Below are 24,088 nucleotides of genomic sequence, written 5' to 3' on the forward strand. Positions count from 1 at the left end.
GGAATCTAAAACCGGTCTCACAGGAAAGTTGCAAAACATAGCCAGTAAGAAGAACCAGTCTTCTTGTACTTGAGTCTCATTGTGATTTTTGTATTTTATTCCGATGCAATGTCTGTGTTTCATCGTCCATAAGATGGTCAGAGAGATATAGTATACCTGCAGTGAAGCATCGTAATCTATAACTGGTGGCACAGGAATGGTTCAAAGCATACACAGTAAGAAGGGTCAGTTTTCTTGTACTTAAGTCCGCATTGTGCCTTTTCTATTTAATTCCGATGCAATTTCTGTGTTCCATCGTCAATATGAAGGTCCAAGGAATACAGTAAACATATAGTGAAGCATCGGAATCTAAAACTGGTCTCACAGGAAATGTTCAAAGATAGTCAGTAAGAAGAGTCAGTCTTCTAGTACATAAGTCGGCGTTGTGCCTTTTGTATTTAATTCCGATGCCATTTCTGTGTTTCATCGTCAATAAGAAGGTCCAAGGGATACAGTAAACATATAGTGAAGCATCAGAATCTAAAACTGGTCTCACAGGAAATGTTCAAAACATAGAAAGTAAGAAGAGTCAGTTTTCTTGTACTTAAGTCAGCATTGTGCCTTTGTATTTAATTCCGCTGCAATTTCTGTGTTTCATCGTCAATAAGAAGGTCACAGGGTTACAGTACACATGAAGTGAAGCATCGGAATGTGTAACTAGTGACACAGGAATGGTTCAAATCATAGACAGTAAGAAGAGTCAGTTTTCTTGTACTTAAGTTGGCATTGTGCCTTTTGTATTTAACTCCGATGCAATTTCTGTGTTTCATCGTCAATAAGAAGGTCAGAGGGATACAGTAATCCTGAAGTGAAGCATCGGAATCTATAACTAGTGTCACATAATGGTTCGAAACATAGACAGTCAGAAGAGTCAGTTTTCTTGTACTTAAGTCGGCATTGTGCCTTTTGCATTTAACTCCGATGCAATTTCTGTGTTTCATCGTCAATAAGACGGTCAGAGGGATACAGTAAACCTGAAGTGATGCATCGGAATCTATAACTAGTGTCACATGAATGGTTCAAATCATAGACAGTAAGAAGAGTTAGTTTTCTTGTACGTAAGTCAGCATTGTGCCTTTTCTATTTAAATCTGAATCAATTTCTGTGTTTCATCGGCAATAAGAAGGTCAGAGGGATGCAGTAAACCTGAAGTGAAGCATCGGAATCTATAACTAGTGTCACAGGAATGGTTTTAAACATAGACAGTAGGAAGAGTCAGTCTTCTTGTCCTTAAGTCGCCATTGTGCCTTTTGTGTTTAATTCCGATGCAATTTCTGTGTTTCATCGTCAATAAGAAGGTCAGAGGGTTACAGCAAACCTGAAGTGAAGCATCGGAATCTATAACTCGTGTCACAGGAATGGTTCAAAACATTGGCAGTAAGAAGAGTCAGTTTTCTTGTACTTAATTGGGCATTGTGCCTTTTGTACTTAATTCCGATGCAATCTCTGTGTTTCATCGTCAATAAGAAGGTCAGAGGGTTACACTAAATCTGAAGTGAAGCATCGGAATCTGTAACTAGTGTCACGGGAATGGTTCAAAGCATAGACAGTTAGAAGAGTCTGTCTTCTTGTACTTAAGTCGGCATTGTGCCTTTTTATTTAATTCCGATGCAATTTCTGTGTTTCATCGTCAATAAGAAGGTAAGAGGGATACAGTAAACCTGAAGTGAAGCATCGGAATCTATAACTAGTGTCACAGGAATGGTTCAAAACATAGACAGTAAGAAGAGCCAGTCTTCTTGTACTTAAGTCGGCATTGTGCCTTTTGTATTTAATTCCGATGCAGTTACTGTGTTTCATCGTCAATACGAAGGTCAGTGGGATACAGTAAACCCGAAGTGAAGCGTCGGAATCTACAACTAGTGTCACAGGAATGGTTCAAAACATAGACAGTAGGAAGAGTAGTTCTCTTGTACTTAATTCGGCATTGTGCTTTTGTATTTGATTACGATGCAATTTCTGTGTTTCATCGTCAATAAGAAAGTCAGAGGGATACAGTAAACCTGAAGTGAATCATCGGAATCTATAACTAGTGACACGGGAAAGCTTCAAAACATAGACAGTAAGAAGAGTCAGTTTTCTTGTACTTAAGTCAGCATTGTGCCTTTGTATTTAATTCCGCTGCAATTTCTGTGTTTCATCGTCAATAAGAAGGTCAGAGGGTTACAGTACACATGAAGTGAAGCATCGGACTGTGTAACTAGTGACACAGGAATGGTTCAAATCATAGACAGTAAGAAGAGTCAGTCTTCTTGTACTTAAATCAGCATTGTGACTTTTGTATTTAATTCCGATGCAATGACTGTGTTTCAACGTCAATAAGAAGGTCCAATGGGATATAGTAAACCTGAAGTGAAGCATCGGAATCTAAAACTCGTCTCACGAGATAGGTTCAAAACATAGACAGTAGGAAGAGTTACTTTTCTTGTACGTAAGTCAGCATTGTGACTTTTCTATTTAATTCTGAATCAATTTCTGTGTTTCATCGGCAATAAGAAGGTCAGAGGAATGCAGTAAACCTGAAGTGAAGCATCGGAATCTATAACTAGTGTCACAGGAATGGTTTTAAACATAGACAGTAGGAAGAGTCAGTCTTCTTGTACTTAAGTCGGCTTTGTGCCTTTTGTGTTTAATTCCGATGCAATTTCTGTGTTTCATCGTCAATAAGAAGGTCAGAGGGTTACAGCAAACCTGAAGTGAAGCATCGGAATCTATAACTAGTGTCACAGGAATGGTTCAAAACATTGGCGGTAAGAAGAGTCAGTTTTCTTGTACTTATTTTGGCATTGTGCCTTTTGTATTTAATTCCGATGCAATATCTGTGTTTCATCGTCAATAAGAAGGTCAGAGGGATACACTAAATCTGAAGTGAAGCATCAGAATCTGTAACTAGTTTCACGGGAATGGTTCAAAACATAGACAGTTAGAAGAGTCAGTTCTCTTGTACTTAAGTCGGCATTGTGCCTTTTCTATTTAATTCCGATGCAATTTCTGTGTTTCATCGTAAATAAGAAGGTCAGAGGGATACAGTTAACCTGAAATGAAGCATCGGAATCTATAACTATTGTCACAGGAATGGTTCAAAACATAGACAGTAAGAAGAGCCAGTCTTCCTGTACTTGAGTCACAATTGTGCCTATGTATTTAATTCCGATGCAATTTCTGTGTTTCCTCGTCAATAAGAAGGTAAGAGGGATACAGTAAACCTGAAGTGAAGCATCGGAATCTATAACTAGTGTCACAGGAATGGTTCAAAACATAGACAGTAAGAAGAGCCAGTCTTCTTGTACATAAGTCATCATTGTGCCTTTTGAATTTAATTCCGATGCAGTTTCTGTGTTTCATCGTCAATACGAAGGTCAGTGGGATACAGTAAACCCGAAGTGAAGCATCGGAATCGACAACTTGTGTCACAGGAATGGTTCAAAACATAGACAGTAGGAAGAGTAGTTCTCTTGTACTTAATTCGGCATTGTGCTTTTGTATTTGATTACGATGCAATTTCTGTGTTTCATCGTCAATAAGAAAGTCAGAGGGATACAGTAAACCTGAAGTGAATCATCGGAATCTATAACTAGTGTCACGGGAAAGCTTCAAAACATAGACAGTAAGAAGAGTCAGTTTTCTTGTACTTGAGTCGGCATTGTGCCTATGTATTTAATACCGATGCAATTTCTGTGTTTCAACGTGAATAAGAGGGTCTGAGGGATACAGTAAACCTGAAGTGAGGCATCGGAATCTCTAACTAGTGTCACAGGAATGGTTTTAAACATAGACAGTAGGAAGAGTCAGTCTTCTTGTACTTAAGTCGGCATTGTGAGTTTTGTGTTTAATTCCGATGCAATTTCTGTGTTTCATCGTCAATAAGAAGGTCAGAGGGTTACAGCAAACCTGAAGTGAAGCATCGGAATCTATAACTAGTGTCACAGGAATGGTTGAAAACATAGTCAGTAAGAAGAGTCAGTCTTCTTGTACTTAAGTCGGCATTGTGCTCTTTGTATTTAATTCTGATGCCATTTCTGTGTTTCATCATCAATAAGAAGGTCACAGAGAAACAAAAAACCTGAAGTGAAGCATCGGAATCTATAACTAGTGTCACAGGAATGGTTCAAAACATAGACAGTAAGAACCGTCAGTTTTCTTGTACTTAATTCGGCATTGTGCCTTTTGTATTTAATTGGGATGCAATTTCTGTGTTTCATCGTCAATAAGAAGGTCAGAGAAATACAGTAAACCTGAAGAGAAGCATCGAAATCCATAACTAGTGTCACAGGAATGGTTCAAAACAAAGACAGTGAGATGAGTCAGTTTTCTCGTACATAAGTCGGCATTTTGCCTTTTGTATTTAGTTCCGATGCAATTTCTGTGTTTCATCGTCAATAAGAAGGTCAGAGGGATACAGTACACATGAAGTGAAGCATCGGAATGTGTAACTAGTGACACAGGAATGGTTAACATCATAGACAGTAAGAAGAGTCAGGTTTCTTGTACTTAAGTCGGCATTGTGCTTTTTCTATTTAATTCCGATGCAATTTCTGTGTTTCGTCGACAATAAGAAGGTCAGAGGGTTACAGCAAACCTGAAGTGAAGCATCGGAATCTATAACTCGTGTCACAGGAATGGTTCAAAAGATTGGCAGTAAGAAGATTCAGTTTTCTTGAACTTAATTGGGCATTGTGCCTTTTGTATTTAATTCCGATGCAATATCTGTGTTTCATCGTCAATAAGAAGGTCAGAGGGATACACTAAATCTGAAGTGAAGCATCGGAATCTGTAACTAGTGTCACGGGAATGGTTCAAAGCATAGACAGTTAGAAGAGTCAGTCCTCTTGTACTTAAGTCGGCATTGAGCCTTTTTATTTAATTCCGATGCAATTTCTGTGTTTCATCGTCAATAAGAAGGTCAGAGGGATACAGTTAACCTGAAGTGAAGCATCGGAATCTATAACTATTGTCACAGGAATGGTTCAAAACATAGACAGTAAGAAGAGCCAGTCTTCCTGTACTTGAGTCACAATTGTGCCTATGTATTTAATTCTGATGCAATTTCTGTGTTTCATCGTCAATAAGAAGGTAAGAGGGATACAGTAAACCTGAAGTAAAGCATCGGAATCTATAACTAGTGTCACAGGAATGGTTCAAAACATTGGCAGTAAGAAGAGTCAGTTTTCTTGTACTTAATTGGGCATTGTGCCTTTTGTATTTAATTCCGATGCAATCTCTGTGTTTCATCGTCAATAAGAAGGTCAGAGGGATACACTAAATCTGAAGTGAAGCATCGGAATCTGTAACTAGTGTCACGGGAATGGTTCAAAACATAGACAGTAAGAAGAGCCAGTCTTCTTGTACTTAAGTCGGCATTGTGCCTTTTGTATTTAATTCCGAAGCAGTTTCTGTGTTTCATCGTCAATACGAAGGTCAGTGGGATACAGTAAACCCGAAGTGAAGCATCGGAATCTACAACTAGTGTCACAGGAATGGTTCAAAACATAGACAGTAGGAAGAGTAGTTCTCTTGTACTTAATTCGGCATTGTCCTTTAGTATTTGATTACGATGCAATTTCTGTGTTTCATCGTCAATAAGAAAGTCAGAGGGATACAGTAAACCTGAAGTGAATCATCGGAATCTATAACTAGTGTCACAGGAAAGCTTCAAAACATAGACAGTAAGAAGAGTCAGTTTTCTTGTACTTAAGTCAGCATTGTGCCTTTGTATTTAATTCCGCTGCAATTTCTGTGTTTCATCGTCAATAAGAAGGTCAGAGGGTTACAGTACACATGAAGTGAAGCATCGGACTGTGTAACTAGTGACACAGGAATGGTTCAAATCATAGACAGTAAGAAGAGTCAGTCTTCTTGTACTTAAGTCAGCATTGTGACTTTTGTATTTAATTCCGATGCAATGACTGTGTTTCATCGTCAATAAGAAGGTCCAATGGGATACAGTAAACCTGAAGTGAAGCATCGGAATCTAAAACTCGTCTCACGAGATAGGTTCAAAACATAGACAGTAAGAAGAGTTACTTTTCTTGTACGTAAGTCAGCATTGTGCCTTTTCTATTTAATTCTGCATCAATTTCTGTGTTTCATCGGCAATAAGAAGGTCAGAGGGATGCAGTAAACCTGAAGTGAAGCATCGGAATCTATAACTAGTGTCACAGGAATGGTTTTAACTATAGACAGTAGGAAGAGTCAGTCTTCTTGTACTTAAGTCGGCATTGTGCCTTTTGTGTTTAATTCCGATGCAATTTCTGTGTTTCATCGTCAATAAGAAGGTCAGAGGGTTACAGCAAACCTGAAGTGAAGCATCGGAATCTATAACTAGTGTCACAGGAATGGTTGAAAACATAGTCAGTAAGAAGAGTCAGTCTTCTTGTACTTAAGTCGGCATTGTGCTCTTTGTATTTAATTCTGATGCCATTTCTGTGTTTCATCATCAATAAGAAGGTCACAGAGAAACAAAAAACCTGAAGTGAAGCATCGGAATCTATAACTAGCGTCACAGGAATGGTTCAAAACATAGACAGTAAGAACCGTCAGTTTTCTTGTACTTAATTCGGCATTGTGCCTTTTGTATTTAATTGGGATGCAATTTCTGTGTTTCATCGTCAATAAGAAGGTCAGAGAAATACAGTAAACCTGAAGAGAAGCATCGAAATCCATAACTAGTGTCACAGGAATGCTTCAAAACAAAGACAGTGAGATGAGTCAGTTTTCTCGTACATAAGTCGGCATTTTGCCTTTTGTATTTAGTTCCGATGCAATTTCTGTGTTTCATCGTCAATAAGAAGGTCAGAGGGATACAGTACACATGAAGTGAAGCATCGGAATGTGTAACTAGTGACACAGGAATGGTTAACATCATAGACAGTAAGAAGAGTCAGGTTTCTTGTACTTAAGTCGGCATTGTGCTTTTTCTATTTAATTCCGATGCAATTTCTGTGTTTCGTCGACAATAAGAAGGTCAGAGGGTTACAGCAAACCTGAAGTGAAGCATCGGAATCTATAACTCGTGTCACAGGAATGGTTCAAAAGATTGGCAGTAAGAAGAGTCAGTTTTCTTGAACTTAATTGGGCATTGTGCCTTTTGTATTTAATTCCGATGCAATATCTGTGTTTCATCGTCAATAAGAAGGTCAGAGGGATACACTAAATCTGAAGTGAAGCATCGGAATCTGTAACTAGTGTCACGGGAATGGTTCAAAGCATAGACAGTTAGAAGAGTCAGTCCTCTTGTACTTAAGTCGGCATTGAGCCTTTTTATTTAATTCCGAAGCAATTTCTGTGTTTCATCGTCAATAAGAAGGTCAGAGGGATACAGTTAACCTGAAGTGAAGCATCGGAATCTATAACTATTGTCACAGGAATGGTTCAAAACATAGACAGTAAGAAGAGCCAGTCTTCCTGTACTTGAGTCACAATTGTGCCTATGTATTTAATTTCGATGCAATTTCTGTGTTTCATCGTCAATAAGAAGGTAAGAGGGATACAGTAAACCTGAAGTGAAGCATCGGAATCTATAACTAGTGTCACAGGAATGGTTCAAAACATAGACAGTAAGAAGAGCCAGTCTTCTTGTACTTAAGTCGGCATTGTGCCTTTTGTATTTAATTCCGATGCAGTTTCTGTGTTTCATCGTCAATACGAAGGTCAGTGGGATACAGTAAACCCGAAGTGAAGCATCGGAATCTACAACTAGTGTCACAGGAATGGTTCAAAACATAGACAGTAGGAAGAGTAGTTCTCTTGTACTTAATTCGGCATTGTCCTTTAGTATTTGATTACGATGCAATTTCTGTGTTTCATCGTCAATAAGAAAGTCAGAGGGATACAGTAAACCTGAAGTGAATCATCGGAATCTATAACTAGTGTCACAGGAAAGCTTCAAAACATAGACAGTAAGAAGAGTCAGTTTTCTTGTACTTAAGTCAGCATTGTGCCTTTGTATTTAATTCCGCTGCAATTTCTGTGTTTCATCGTCAATAAGAAGGTCAGAGGGTTACGGTACACATGAAGTGAAGCATCGGACTGTGTAACTAGTGACACAGGAATGGTTCAAATCATAGACAGTAAGAAGAGTCAGTCTTCTTGTACTTAAGTCAGCATTGTGACTTTTGTATTTAATTCCGATGCAATGACTGTGTTTCATCGTCAATAAGAAGGTCCAATGGGATACAGTAAACCTGAAGTGAAGCATCGGAATCTAAAACTCGTCTCACGAGATAGGTTCAAAACATAGACAGTAAGAAGAGTTACTTTTCTTGTACGTAAGTCAGCATTGTGCCTTTTCTATTTAATTCTGCATCAATTTCTGTGTTTCATCGGCAATAAGAAGGTCAGAGGGATGCAGTAAACCTGAAGTGAAGCATCGGAATCTATAACTAGTGTCACAGGAATGGTTTTAACTATAGACAGTAGGAAGAGTCAGTCTTCTTGTACTTAAGTCGGCATTGTGCCTTTTGTGTTTAATTCCGATGCAATTTCTGTGTTTCATCGTCAATAAGAAGGTCAGAGGGTTACAGCAAACCTGAAGTGAAGCATCGGAATCTATAACTAGTGTCACAGGAATGGTTGAAAACATAGTCAGTAAGAAGAGTCAGTCTTCTTGTACTTAAGTCGGCATTGTGCTCTTTGTATTTAATTCTGATGCCATTTCTGTGTTTCATCATCAATAAGAAGGTCACAGAGAAACAAAAAACCTGAAGTGAAGCATCGGAATCTATAACTAGCGTCACAGGAATGGTTCAAAACATAGACAGTAAGAACCGTCAGTTTTCTTGTACTTAATTCGGCATTGTGCCTTTTGTATTTAATTGGGATGCAATTTCTGTGTTTCATCGTCAATAAGAAGGTCAGAGAAATACAGTAAACCTGAAGAGAAGCATCGAAATCCATAACTAGTGTCACAGGAATGCTTCAAAACAAAGACAGTGAGATGAGTCAGTTTTCTCGTACATAAGTCGGCACTTTGCCTTTTGTATTTAGTTCCGATGCAATTTCTGTGTTTCATCGTCAATGAGAAGGTCAGAGGGATACAGTACACATGAAGTGAAGCATCGGAATGTGTAACTAGTGACACAGGAATGGTTAACATCATAGACAGTAAGAAGAGTCAGGTTTCTTGTACTTAAGTCGGCATTGTGCTTTTTCTATTTAATTCCGATGCAATTTCTGTGTTTCGTCGACAATAAGAAGGTCAGAGGGTTACAGCAAACCTGAAGTGAAGCATCGGAATCTATAACTCGTGTCACAGGAATGGTTCAAAAGATTGGCAGTAAGAAGAGTCAGTTTTCTTGAACTTAATTGGGCATTGTGCCTTTTGTATTTAATTCCGATGCAATCTCTGTGTTTCATCGTCAATAAGAAGGTCAGAGGGATACACTAAATCTGAAGTGAAGCATCGGAATCTGTAACTAGTGTCACGGGAATGGTTCAAAGCATAGACAGTTAGAAGAGTCAGTCTTCTTGTACTTAAGTCGGCATTGTGCCTTTTTATTTAATTCCGATGCAATTTCTGTGTTTCATCGTCAATAAGAAGGTCAGAGGGATACAGTTAACCTGAAGTGAAGCATCGGAATCTATAACTATTGTCACAGGAATGGTTCAAAACATAGACAGTAAGAAGAGCCAGTCTTCCTGTACTTGAGTCACAATTGTGCCTATGTATTTAATTCCGATGCAATTTCTGTGTTTCATCGTCAATAAGAAGGTAAGAGGGATACAGTAAACCTGAAGTGAAGCATCGGAATCTATAACTAGTGTCACAGGAATGGTTCAAAACATAGACAGTAGGAAGAGTAGTTCTCTTGTACTTAATTCGGCATTGTCCTTTAGTATTTGATTACGATGCAATTTCTGTGTTTCATCGTCAATAAGAAAGTCAGAGGGATACAGTAAACCTGAAGTGAATCATCGGAATCTATAACTAGTGTCACGGGAAAGCTTCAAAACATAGACAGTAAGAAGAGTCAGTTTTCTTGTACTTAAGTCAGCATTGTGCCTTTGTATTTAATTCCGCTGCAATTTCTGTGTTTCATCGTCAATAAGAAGGTCAGAGGGTTACAGTACACATGAAGTGAAGCATCGGACTGTGTAACTAGTGACATGGGAATGGTTCAAATCATAGACAGTAAGAAGAGTCAGTCTTCTTGTACTTAAGTCAGCATTGTGACTTTTGTATTTAATTCCGATGCAATGACTGTGTTTCATCGTCAATAAGAAGGTCCAATGGGATACAGTAAACCTGAAGTGAAGCATCGGAATCTAAAACTCGTCTCACGAGATAGGTTCAAAACATAGACAGTAAGAAGAGTTACTTTTCTTGTACGTAAGTCAGCATTGTGCCTTTTCTATTTAATTCTGAATCAATTTCTGTGTTTCATCGGCAATAAGAAGGTCAGAGGGATGCAGTAAACCTGAAGTGAAGCATCGGAATCTATAACTAGTGTCACAGGAATGGTTTTAAACATAGACAGTAGGAAGAGTCAGTCTTCTTGTACTTAAGTCGGCATTGTGCCTTTTGTGTTTAATTCCGATGCAATTTCTGTGTTTCATCGTCAATAAGAAGGTCAGAGGGTTACAGCAAACCTGAAGTGAAGCATCGGAATCTATAACTAGTGTCACGGGAATGGTTCAAAACATAGACAGTTAGAAGAGTCAGTTCTCTTGTACTTAAGTCGGCATTGTGCCTTTTCTATTTAATTCCGATGCAATTTCTGTGTTTCATCGTCAATAAGAAGGTCAGAGGGATACAGTTAACCTGATATGAAGCATCGGAATCTATAACTATTGTCACAGGAATGGTTCAAAACATAGACAGTAAGAAGAGCCAGTCTTCCTGTACTTGAGTCACAATTGTGCCTATGTATTTAATTCCGATGCAATTTCTGTGTTTCATCGTCAATAAGAAGGTAAGAGGGATACAGTAAACCTGAAGTGAAGCATCGGAATCTATAACTAGTGTCACAGGAATGGTTCAAAACATAGACAGTAAGAAGAGCCAGTCTTCTTGTACATAAGTCATCATTGTGCCTTTTGAATTTAATTCCGATGCAGTTTCTGTGTTTCATCGTCTATACGAAGGTCAGTGGGATACAGTAAACCCGAAGTGAAGCATCGGAATCAACAACTTGTGTCACAGGAATGGTTCAAAACATAGACAGTGGGAAGAGTAGTTCTCTTGTACTTAATTCGGCATTGTGCTTTTGTATTTGATTACGATGCAATTTCTGTGTTTCATCGTCAATAAGAAAGTCAGAGGGATACAGTAAACCTGAAGTGAATCATCGGAATCTATAACTAGTGTCACGGGAAAGCTTCAAAACATAGACAGTAAGAAGAGTCAGTTTTCTTGTACTTGAGTCGGCATTGTGCCTATGTATTTAATACCGATGCAATTTCTGTGTTTCAACGTCAATAAGAAGGTCTGAGGGATACAGTAAACCTGAAGTGAAGCATCGGAATCTATAACTAGTGTCAAAGGAATGGTTCAAAACATAGACAGTAGGAAGCGCCAGGCTTCTTGTACTTGAGTCGGCATTGTGCCTTTTGTATTTATTTCCGATGCAATTTCTGTGTTTCATCGTCAATAAGAAGGTCAGAGGGATACAGTAAACCTGAAGTGAAGCATTGGAATCTATTACTAGTGTCACAGGAATGGTTGAAAACATAGTCAGTAAGAAGAGTCAGTCTTCTTGTACTTAAGTCGGCATTGTGCTTTTTGTATTTAATTCTGATGCCATTTCTGTGTTTCATCATCAATAAGAAGGTCACAGAGAAACAAAAAACCTGAAGTGAAGCATCGGAATCTATAACTAGTGTCACAGGAATGGTTCAAAACATAGACAGTAAGAACCGTCAGTTTTCTTGTACTTAATTCGGCATTGTGCCTTTTGTATTTAATTGCGATGCAATTTCTGTGTTTCATCGTCAATAAGAAGGTCAGAGAAATACAGTAAACCTGAAGAGAAGCATCGAAATCCATAACTAGTGTCACAGGAATGGTTCAAAACAAAGACAGTGAGATGAGTCAGTTTTCTCGTACATAAGTCAGCATTTTGCCTTTTGTATTTAGTTCCGATGCAATTTCTGTGTTTCATCGTCAATAAGAAGGTCAGAGGGATACAGTACACATGAAGTGAAGCATCGGAATGTGTAACTAGTGACACAGGAATGGTTCACATCATAGACAGTAAGAAGAGTCAGGTTTCTTGTACTTAAGTCGGCATTGTGCTTTTTCTATTTAATTCCGATGCGATTTCTGTGTTTCGTCGACAGTAAGAAGGTCAGAGGGTTACAGCAAACCTGAAGTGAAGCATCGGAATCTATAACTCGTGTCACAGGAATGGTTCAAAAGATTGGCAGTAAGAAGAGTCAGTTTTCTTGAACTTAATTGGGCATTGTGCCTTTTGTATTTAATTCCGATGCAATATCTGTGTTTCATCGTCAATAAGAAGGTCAGAGGGATACACTAAATCTGAAGTGAAGCATCGGAATCTGTAACTAGTGTCACGGGAATGGTTCAAAGCATAGACAGTTAGAAGAGTCAGTCCTCTTGTACTTAAGTCGGCATTGAGCCTTTTTATTTAATTCCGATGCAATTTCTGTGTTTCATCGTCAATAAGAAGGTCAGAGGGATACAGTTAACCTGAAGTGAAGCATCGGAATCTATAACTATTGTCACAGGAATGGTTCAAAACATTGACAGTAAGAAGAGCCAGTCTTCCTGTACTTGAGTCACAATTGTGCCTATGTATTTAATTCCGATGCAATTTCTGTGTTTCATCGTCAATAAGAAGGTAAGAGGGATACAGTAAACCTGAAGTAAAGCATCGGAATCCATAACTAGTGTCACAGGAATGGTTCAAAACATAGACAGTAAGAAGAGCCAGTCTTCTTGTACATAAGTCGGCATTGTGCCTTTTGTATTTAATTCCGATGCAGTTACTGTGTTTCATCGTCAATGCGAAGGTCAGTGGGATACAGTAAACCCGAAGTGAAGCATCGGAATCTACAACTAGTGTCACAGGAATGGTTCAAAACATAGACAGTAGGAAGAGTAGTTCTCTTGTACTTAATTCGGCATTGTGCTTTTGTATTTGATTACGATGCAATTTCTGTGTTTCATCGTCAATAAGAAAGTCAGAGGGATAATGTAAACCTGAAGTGAATCATCGGAATCTATAACTAGTGTCACGGGAAAGCTTCAAAACATAGACAGTAAGAAGAGTCAGTTTTCTTGTACTTAAGTCAGCATTGTGCCTTTGTATTTAATTCCGCTGCAATTTCTGTGTTTCATCGTCAATAAGAAGGTCAGAGGGTTACAGTACACATGAAGTGAAGCATCGGACTGTGTAACTAGTGACACAGGAATGGTTCAAATCATAGACAGTAAGAAGAGTCAGTCTTCTTGTACTTAAGTCAGCATTGTGACTTGTGTATTTATTTCCGATGCAATGACTGTGTTTCATCGTCAATAAGAAGGTCCAATGGGATACAGTAAACCTGAAGTGAAGCATCGGAATCTAAAACTCGTCTCACGAGAGAGGTTCAAAACATAGACAGTAAGAAGAGTTACTTTTCTTGTATGTAAGTCAGCATTGTGCCTTTTCTATTTAATTCTGAATCAATTTCTGTGTTTCATCGGCAATAAGAAGGTCAGAGGGATGCAGTAAACCTGAAGTGAAGCATCGGAATCTATAACTAGTGTCACAGGAATGGTTTTAAACATAGACAGTAGGAAGAGTCAGTCTTCTTGTACTTAAGTCGGCATTGTGCCTTTTGTGTTTCATTCCGATGCAATTTCTGTGTTTCATCGTCAATAAGAAGGTCAGAGGGATACACTAAACCTGAAGTGAAGCATCGGAATCTGTAACTAGTGTCACGGGAATGGTTCAAAACATAGACAGTTAGAAGAGTCAGTTCTCTTGTACTTAAGTCGGCATTGTGCCTTTTCTATTTAATTCCGATGCAATTTCTGTGTTTCATCGTCAATAAGAAGGTCAGAGGGATACAGTTAACCTGAAATGAAGCATCGGAATCTATAACTATTGTCACAGGAATGGTTCAAAACATAGACAGTAAGAAGAGCCAGTCTTCCTGTACTTGAGTCACAATTGTGCCTATGTATTTAATTCCGATGCAATTTCTGTGTTTCATCGTCAATAAGAAGGTAAGAGGGATACAGTAAACCTGAAGTGAAGCATCGGAATCTATAACTAGTTTCACAGGAATGGTTCAAAACATAGACAGTAAGAAGAGCCAGTCTTCTTGTACATAAGTCGGCATTGTGCCTTTTGAATTTAATTCCGATGCAGTTTCTGTGTTTCATCGTCAATACGAAGGTCAGTGGGATACAGTAAACCCGAAGTGAAGCATCGGAACCGACAACTTGTGTCACAGGAATGGTTCAAAACATAGACAGTAGGATGAGTAGTACTCTTGTACTTAATTCGGCATTGTGCTTTTGAATTTGATTACGATGCAATTTCTGTGTTTCATCGTCAATAAGAAAGTCAGAGGGATACAGTAAAACTGAAGTGAATCATCGGAATCTATAACTAGTGTCACGGGAAAGCTTTAAAACATAGACAGTAAGAAGAGTCAGTTTTCTTGTACTTGAGTCGGCATTGTGCCTATGTATTTAATACCGATGCAATTTCTGTGTTTCATCGTCAATAAGAAGGTCTGAGGGATACAGTAAACCTGAAGTGAAGCATCGGAATCTATAACTAGTGTCAAAGGAATGGTTCAAAACATAGACAGTAGGAAGCGCCAGGCTTCTTGTACTTGAGTCGGCATTGTGCCTTTTGTATTTATTTCCGATGCAATTTCTGTGTTTCATCGTCAATAAGAAGGTCAGAGGGATACAGTAAACCTGAAGTGAAGCATCGGAATCTATAACTAGTGTCACAGGAATGGTTGAAAACATAGTCAGTAAGAAGAGTCAGTCTTCTTGTACTTAAGTCGGCATTGTGCTTTTTGTATTTAATTCTGATGCCATTTCTGTGTTTCATCATCAATAAGAAGGTCACAGAGAAACAAAAAACCTGAAGTGAAGCATCGGAATCTATAACTAGTGTCACAGGAATGGTTCAATACATAGACAGTAAGAACCGTCAGTTTTCTTGTACTTAATTCGGCATTGTGCCTTTTGTATTTAATTGCGATGCAATTTCTGTGTTTCATCGTCAATAAGAAGGTCAGAGAAATACAGTAAACCTGAAGAGAAGCATCGAAATCCATAACTAGTGTCACAGGAATGGTTCAAAACAAAGACAGTGAGATGAGTCAGTTTTCTCGTACATAAGTCGGCATTTTGCCTTTTGTATTTAGTTCCGATGCAATTTCTGTGTTTCATCGTCAATAAGAAGGTCAGAGGGATACAGTACACATGAAGTGAAGCATCGGAATGTGTAACTAGTGACACAGGAATGGTTCACATCATAGACAGTAAGAAGAGTCAGGTTTCTTGTACTTAAGTCGGCATTGTGCTTTTTCTATTTAATTCCGATGCAATTTCTGTGTTTCGTCGACAATAAGAAGATCCAAGGGATACAGTAAACCTGAAGTGAAGCATCGGAATCTAAAACCGGTCTCACAGGAAAGTTGCAAAACATAGCCAGGAAGAAGAACCAGTCTTCTTGTACTTGAGTCGGCATTGTGCCTTTTGTATTTAATTCCGATGCAATTTCTGTGTTTCATCGTCAATAAGAAGGTCAGAGAGATATAGTATACCTGAAGTGAAGCATCGTAATCTATAACTTGTACCACAGGAATGGTTCAAAGCATACGCAGTAAGAAGGGTCAGTTTTCTTGTACTTAAGTCCGCATTGTGCCTTTTCTATTTAATTCCGATGCAATTTCTGTGTTCCATCGTCAATATGAAGGTCACAGGGTTACAGTACACATGAAGTGAAGCATCGGACTGTGTAACTAGTGACACAGGAATGGTTCAAATCATAGACAGTAAGAAGAGTCAGTCTTCTTGTACTTAAGTCAGCATTGTGACTTTTGTATTTAATTCCGATGCAATGACTGTGTTTCATCGTCAATAAGAAGGTCCAATGGGATACAGTAAACCTGAAGTGAAGCATTGGAATCTAAAACTCGTCTCACGAGATAGGTTCAAAACATAGACAGTAAGAAGAGTTACTTTTCTTGTACGTAAGTCAGCATTGTGCCTTTTCTATTTAATTCTGAATCAATTTCTGTGTTTCATCGGCAATAAGAAGGTCAGAGGGATGCAGTAAACCTGAAGTGAAGCATCGGAATCTATAACTAGTGTCACAGGAATGGTTTTAAACATAGGCAGTAGGAAGAGTCAGTCTTCTTGTACTTAAGTCGGCATTGTGCCTTTTGTGTTTAATTCCGATGCAATTTCTGTGTTTCATCGTCAATAAGAAGGTCAGAGGGTTACAGCAAACCTGAAGTGAAGCATCGGAATCTATAACTAGTGTCACAGGAATGGTTCAAAACATTGGCGGTAAGAAGAGTCAGTTTTCTTGTACTTAATTGGGCATTGTGCCTTTTGTACTTAATTCCGATGCAATATCTGTGTTTCATCGTCAATAAGAAGGTCAGAAGGATACACTAAATCTGAAGTGAAGCATCGGAATCTGTAACTAGTGTCACGGGAATGGTTCAAAACATAGACAGTTAGAAGAGTCAGTTCTCTTGTACTTAAGTCGGCATTGTGCCTTTTCTATTTAATTCCGATGCAATTTCTGTGTTTCATCGTCAATAAGAAGGTCAGAGGGATACAGTTTACCTGAAATGAAGCATCGGAATCTATAACTATTGTCACAGGAATGGTTCAAAACATAGACAGTAAGAAGAGCCAGTCTCCCTGTACTTGAGTCACAATTGTGCCTATGTATTTAATTCCGATGCAATTTCTGTGTTTCATCGTCAATAAGAAGGTAAGAGGGATACAGTAAACCTGAAGTGAAGCATCGGAATCTATAACTAGTGTCACAGGAATGGTTCAAAACATAGACGGTAAGAAGAGCCAGTCTTCTTGTACATAAGTCATCATTGTGCCTTTTGAATTTAATTCCGATGCAGTTTCTGTGTTTCATCGTCAATACGAAGGTCAGTGGGATACAGTAAACCCGAAGTGAAGCATCGGAATCGACAACTTGTGTCACAGGAATGGTTCAAAACATAGACAGTAGGAAGAGTAGATCTCTTGTACTTAATTCGGCATTGTGCTTTTGTATTTGATTACGATGCAATTTCTGTGTTTCATCGTCAATAAGAAAGTCAGAGGGATACAGTAAACCTGAAGTGAATCATCGGAATCTACAACTAGTGTCACGGGAAAGCTTCAAAACATAGACAGTAAGAAGAGTCAGTTTTCTTGTACTTGAGTCGGCATTGTGCCTATGTATTTAATACCGATGCAATTTTTGTGTTTCATCGTCAATAAGAAGGTCTGAGGGATACAGTAAACCTGAAGTGAAGCATCGGAATCTATAACTAGTGTCAAAGGAATGGTTCAAAGCATAGACAGTAGGAAGCGCCAGGCTTCTTGTACTTGAGTCGGCATTGTGCCTTTTGTATTTATTTCCGATGCAATTTCTGTGTTTCATCGTCAATAAGAAGGTCAGAGGGATACAGTAAACCTGAAGTGAAGCATCGGAATCTATAACTAGTGTCACAGGAATGGTTGAAAACATAGTCAGTAAGAAGAGTCAGTCTTCTTGTACTTAAGTCGGCATTGTGCTTTTTGTATTTAATTCTGATGCCATTTCTGTGTTTCATCATCAATAAGAAGGTCACAGAGAAACAAAAAACCTGAAGTGAAGCATCGGAATCTATAACTAGTGTCACAGGAATGGTTCAAAACATAGACAGTAAGAACCGTCAGTTTTCTTGTACATAATTCGGCATTGTGCCTTTTGTATTTAATTGCGATGCAATTTCTGTGTTTCATCGTCAATAAGAAGGTCAGAGAAATACAGTAAACCCGAAGAGAAGCATCGAAATCCATAATTAGTGTCACAGGAATGGTTCAAAACAAAGACAGTGAGATGAGTCAGTTTTCTCGTACATAAGTCGGCATTTTGCCTTTTGTATTTAGTTCCGATGCAATTTCTGTGTTTCATCGTCAATAAGAAGGTCAGAGGGATACAGTACACATGAAGTGAAGCATCGGAATGTGTAACTAGTGACACAGGAATGGTTCACATCATAGACAGTAAGAAGAGTCAGGTTTCTTGTACTTAAGTCGGCATTGTGCTTTTTCTATTTAATTCCGATGCAATTTCTGTGTTTCGTCGACAATAAGAAGGTCAGAGGGTTACGGCAAACCTGAAGTGAAGCATCGGAATCTATAACTCGTTTCACAGGAATGGTTCAAAACATTGGCAGTAAGAAGAGTCAGTTTTCTTGAACTTAATTGGGCATTGTGCCTTTTGTATTTAATTCCGATGCAATATCTGTGTTTCATCGTCAATAAGAAGGTCAGAGGGATACACTAAATTTGAAGTGAAGCATCGGAATCTGTAACTAGTGTCACGGGAATGGTTCAAAACATAGTATGTAAGAAGAGCCAGTCTTCCTGTACTTGAGTCACATTTGTGCCTATGTATTTAATTCCGATGCAATTTCTGTGTTTCATCCTCAATAAGAAGGTAAGTGGGATACAGTAAACCTGAAGTGAAGCATCGGACTCTATAACTAGTGTCACAGGAATGGTTCAAAACATAGACAGTAAGAAGAGCCAGTCTTCTTGTACTTAAGTCGGCATTGTGCCTTTTGTATTTAATTCCGATGCAGTTACTGTGTTTCATCGTCAATACGAAGGTCAGTGGGATACAGTAAACCCGAAGTGAAGCATCGGAATCTACAACTAGTGTCACAGGAATGGTTCAAAACATAGACAGTAGGAAGAGTAGTTCTCTTGTACTTAATTCGGCATTGTGCTTTTGTATTTGATTACGATGCAATTTCTGTGTTTCATCGTCAATAAGAAAGTCAGAGGGATACAGTAAACCTGAAGTGAATCATCGAAATCTATAACTAGTGTCACGGGAAAGCTTCAAAACATAGACAGTAAGAAGAGTCAGTTTTCTTGTACTTAAGTCAGCATTGTGCCTTTGTATTTAATTCCGCTGCAATTTCTGTGTTTCATCGTCAATAAGAAGGTCAGAGGGTTACAGTACACATGAAGTGAAGCATCGGACTGTGTAACTAGTGACACAGGAATGGTTCAAATCATAGACAGTAAGAAGAGTCAGTCTTCTTGTACTTAAGTCAGCATTGTGACTTTTGTATTTAATTCCGATGCAATGACTGTGTTTCATCGTCAATAAGAAGGTCCAATGGGATACAGTAAACCTGAAGTGAAGCATCGGAATCTAAAACTCGTCTCACGAGATAGGTTCAAAACATAGACAGTAAGAAGAGTTACTTTACTTGTACGTAAGTCAGCATTGTGCCTTTTCTATTTAATTCTGAATCAATTTCTGTGTTTCATCGGCAATAAGAAGGTCAGAGGGATGCAGTAAACCTGAAGTGAAGCATCGGAATCCATAACTAGTGTCACAGGAATGGTTTTAAACATAGACAGTAGGAAGAGTCAGTCTTCTTATACTTAAGTCGGCATTGTGCCTTTTGTGTTTAATTCCGATGCAATTTCTGTGTTTCATCGTCAATAAGAAGGTCAGAGGGTTACAGCAAACCTGAAGTGAAGCATCGGAATCTATAACTAGTGTCACAGGAATGGTTCAAAACATTGGCGATAAGAAGAGTCAGTTTTCTTGTACTTAATTGGGCATTGTGCCTTTTGTATTTAATTCCGATGCAATATCTGTGTTTCATCGTCAATAAGAAGGTCAGAGGGATACACTAAATCTGAAGTGAAGCATCGGAATCTGTAACTAGTGTCACGGGAATGGTTCAAAACATAGACAGTTAGAAGAGTCAGTTCTCTTGTACTTAAGTCGGTATTGTGCCTTTTCTATTTAATTCCGATGCAATTCCTGTGTTTCATCGTCAATAAGAAGGTCAGAGGGATACAGTTAACCTGAAATGAAGCATCGGAATCTATAACTATTGTCACAGGAATGGTTTAAAACATAGACAGTAAGAAGAGCCAGTCTTCCTGTACTTGAGTCACAATTGTGCCTATGTATTTAATTCCGATGCAATTTCTGTGTTTCATCGTCAATAAGAAGGTAAGAGGGATACAGTAAACCTGAAGTGAAGCATCGGAATCTATAACTAGTGTCACAGGAATGGTTCAAAACATAGACAGTAAGAAGAGCCAGTCTTCTTGTACATAAGTCGGCATTGTGCCTTTTGAATTTAATTCCGATGCAGTTTCTGTGTTTCATCGTCAATACGAAGGTCAGTGGGATACAGTAAACCCGAAGTGAAGCATCGGAATCGACAACTTGTGTCACAGGAATGGTTCAAAACATAGACAGTAGGAAGAGTAGTTCTCTTGTACTTAATTCGGCATTGTGCTTTTGTATTTGATTACGATGCAATTTCTGTGTTTCATCGTCAATAAGAAAGTCAGAGGGATACAGTAAACCTGAAGTGAATCATCGGAATCTATAACTAGTGTCACGGGAAAGCTTTAAAACATTGACAGTAAGAAGAGTCAGTTTTCTTGTACTTGAGTCGGCATTGTGCCTATGTATTTAATACCGATGCAATTTCTGTGTTTCATCGTCAATAAGAAGGTCTGAGGAATACATTAAACCTGAAGTGAAGCATCGGAATCTATAACTAGTGTCAAAGGAATGGTTCAAAACATAGACAGTAGGAAGCGCCAGGCTTCTTGTACTTGCGTCGGCATTGTGCCTTTTGTATTTCTTTCCGATGCAATTTCTGTGTTTCATCGTCAATAAGAAGGTCAGAGGGATACAGTAATCCTGAAGTGAAGCATCGGAATCTATAACTAGTGTCACAGGAATGGTTGAAAACATAGTCAGTAAGAAGAGTCAGTCCTCTTGTACTTATGTCGGCATTGTGCCTTTTGTATTTAATTCCGATGCCATTTCTGTGTTTCATCATCAATAAGAAGGTCAGACAGGAACAAAAAACCTGAAGTGAAGCATCGGAATCTATAACTAGTGTCACAGGAATGGTTCAAAACATAGACAGTAAGAACCGTCAGTTTTCTTGTACCTAATTCGGCATTGTGCCTTTTGTATTTAATTGCGATGCAATTTCTGTGTTTCATCGTCAATAAGAAGGTCAGAGAAATACTGTAAACCTGAAGAGAAGCATCGAAATCCATAACTAGTGTCACAGGAATGGTTCAAAACAAAGACAGTGAGAAGAGTCAGTTTTCTCGTACATAAGTCGGCATTTTGCCTTTTGTATTTAATTCCGATGCAATTTCTGTGTTTCATCGTCAATAAGAAGGTCAGAGGGATATAGTACACATGAAGTGAAGCATCGGAATGTGTAACTAGTGACACAGGAATGGTTCACATCATAGATAGTAAGAAGAGTCAGCTTTCTTGTACTTAAGTCGGCATTGTGCTTTTTCTATTTTATTCCGATGCAATTTCTGTGTTTCATCGTCAATAAGAAGGTCGGAGAGATATAGTATACCTGAATTGAAGCATCGTAATCTATAACTTGTGGCACAGGAATGGTTCAAAGCATACGCAGTAAGAAGGGTCAGTTTTCTTGTACTTAAGTCCGCATTGTGCCTTTTCTATTTAATTCCGATGTAACTTCTGTGTTCCATCGTCAATATGAAGGTCCAAGGGATACAGTAAACATATAGTGAAGCATCGGAATCTAAAACTGGTCTCACAGGAAATGTTCAAAGGTAGTCAGTAAGAAGAGTCAGTCTTCTAGTACATAAGTCGGCGTTGTGCCTTTTGTATTTAATTCCAATGCCATTTCTGTGTTTCATCGTCAATAAGAAGGTCCAAGGGATACAGTAAACATATAGTGAAGCATCAGAATCTAAAACTGGTCTCACAGGAAATGTTCAAACATAGTCAGTAAGAAGAGTCAGTCTTCTTGTACTTAAGTCGGCATTGTGACTTTTGTACTTAATTCCGATGCAATTTCTGTGTTTCATCGTCAATAAGAAGGTCCAAAGGGATACAGTTAACCTGAAGTGAAGCATCGGAATCTAAAACTCGTCTCACGAGAAAGGTTCAAAACATAGACAGTAAGAAGAGTTAGTTTTCTTGTACGTAAGTCAGCATTGTGCCTTTTCTATTTAATTCTGATTCAATTTCTGTGTTTCATCGGCAATAAGAAGGTCAAAGGGATGCAGTAAACCTGAAGTGAAGCAACGGAAACTATAACTAGTGTCACAGGAATGGTTTTAAACATAGACAGTAGGAAGAGTCAGTCTTCTTGTACTTAAGTCGGCATTGTGCCTTTTGTGTTTAATTCCGATGCAATTTCTGTGTTTCATCGTCAATAAGAAGGTCAGAGGGTTACAGTAAACCTGAAGTGAAGTATCGGAATCAATAACTAGTGTCACAGGAATGGATCAAAACATAGACAGTAAGAAGAGCCAGTCTTCTTGTACTTAAATCGGCATTGTGCCTTTTGTATTTAATTCCGATGCAGTTTCTGTGTTTCATCGTCAATACGAAGGTCAGTGGGATACAGTAAACCCGAAGTGAAGCATCGGAATCTACAACTAGTGTCACAGGAATGGTTCAAAACATAGGCAGTAGGAAGAGTAGTTCTCTTGTACTTAATTCGGCATTGTGCTTTTGTATTTGATTACGATGCAATTTCTGTGTTTCATCGTTAATAAGAAAGTCAAAGGGATACAGTAAACCTGAAGTGAATCATCGGAATCTACAACTAGTGTCACGGGAAAGCTTCAAAACATACAGTAAGAAGAGTCAGTTTTCTTGTACTTGAGTCGGCATTGTGCCTATGTATTTAATACCGATGCAATTTCTGTGTTTCATCGTCAATAAGAAGGTCTGAGGGACACAGTAAACCTGAAGTGAAGCATCGGAATCTATAACTAGTGTCAAAGGAATGGTTCAAAACATAAACAGTAGGAAGCGCCAGTCTTCTTGTACTTGAGTCGGCATTGTGCCTTTTGTATTTATTTCCGATGCAATTTCTGTGTTTCATCGTCAATAAGAAGGTCAGAGGGATACAGTAAACCTGAAGTGAGGCATCGGAATCTATAACTAGTGTCACAGGAATGGTTCAAAACATAGTCAGTAAGAAGAGTCAGTCTTCTTGTACTTAAGTCGGCATTGTGCCTTTTGTATTTAATTCCGATGCCATTTCTGTGTTTCATCATCAATAAGAAGGTCAGACAGAAACAAAAAACCTGAAGTGAAGCATCGGAATCTATAACTAGTGTCACAGGAATGGTTCAAAACATAGACAGTAAGAACCGTCAGTTTTCTTGTACTTAATTCGGCATTGTGCCTTTTGTAATTAATTGCGATGCAATTTCTGTGTTTCATCGTCAATAAGAAGGTCAGAGAAATACAGTAAACCTGAAGAGAAGCATCGAAATCCATAACTAGTGTCACAGGAATGGTTCAAAACAAAGACCGTGAGAAGAGTCAGTTTTCTCGTACATAAGTCGGCATTTTGCCTTTTGTATTTAATTCCGATGCAATTTCTGTCTTTCATCGTCAATAAGAAGATCCAAGGGATACAGTAAACATATAGTGAAGCATCAGAAACTAAAACTGGTCTCACAGGAAATGTTCAAAACAGAGTCAGTAAGAAGAGTCAGTCTTCTTGTACTTAAGTCGGCATTGTGCCTTTTGTATTTAATTCCGATGCAATTTCTGTGTTTCATCGTCAATATGGAATATCCAAGGGATACAGTAAAACTGAAGTGAAGCATCGGAATCTAAAACTGGTCTCACAGGAAAGGTTCAAAACATAGACATTAAGAAGAGTTAGTTATCTTGTACTTAAGTCAGCATTGTGCCGTTACTATTTAATTCTGATTCAATTTCTGTGTTTCGCCGTCAGTAAGCTGGTCCAAGGGATACAGTAAATCTAAAGTGAAGAATCGGAATCTGAAACCGGTCTCACAGGAAAGCTTCATAACATAGACAGTAAGAAGAGCCAG

This window comes from Schistocerca americana, chromosome 6 (assembly GCF_021461395.2).
Source record: "Schistocerca americana isolate TAMUIC-IGC-003095 chromosome 6, iqSchAmer2.1, whole genome shotgun sequence".
Lineage (NCBI taxonomy): Eukaryota > Metazoa > Arthropoda > Insecta > Orthoptera > Acrididae > Schistocerca > Schistocerca americana.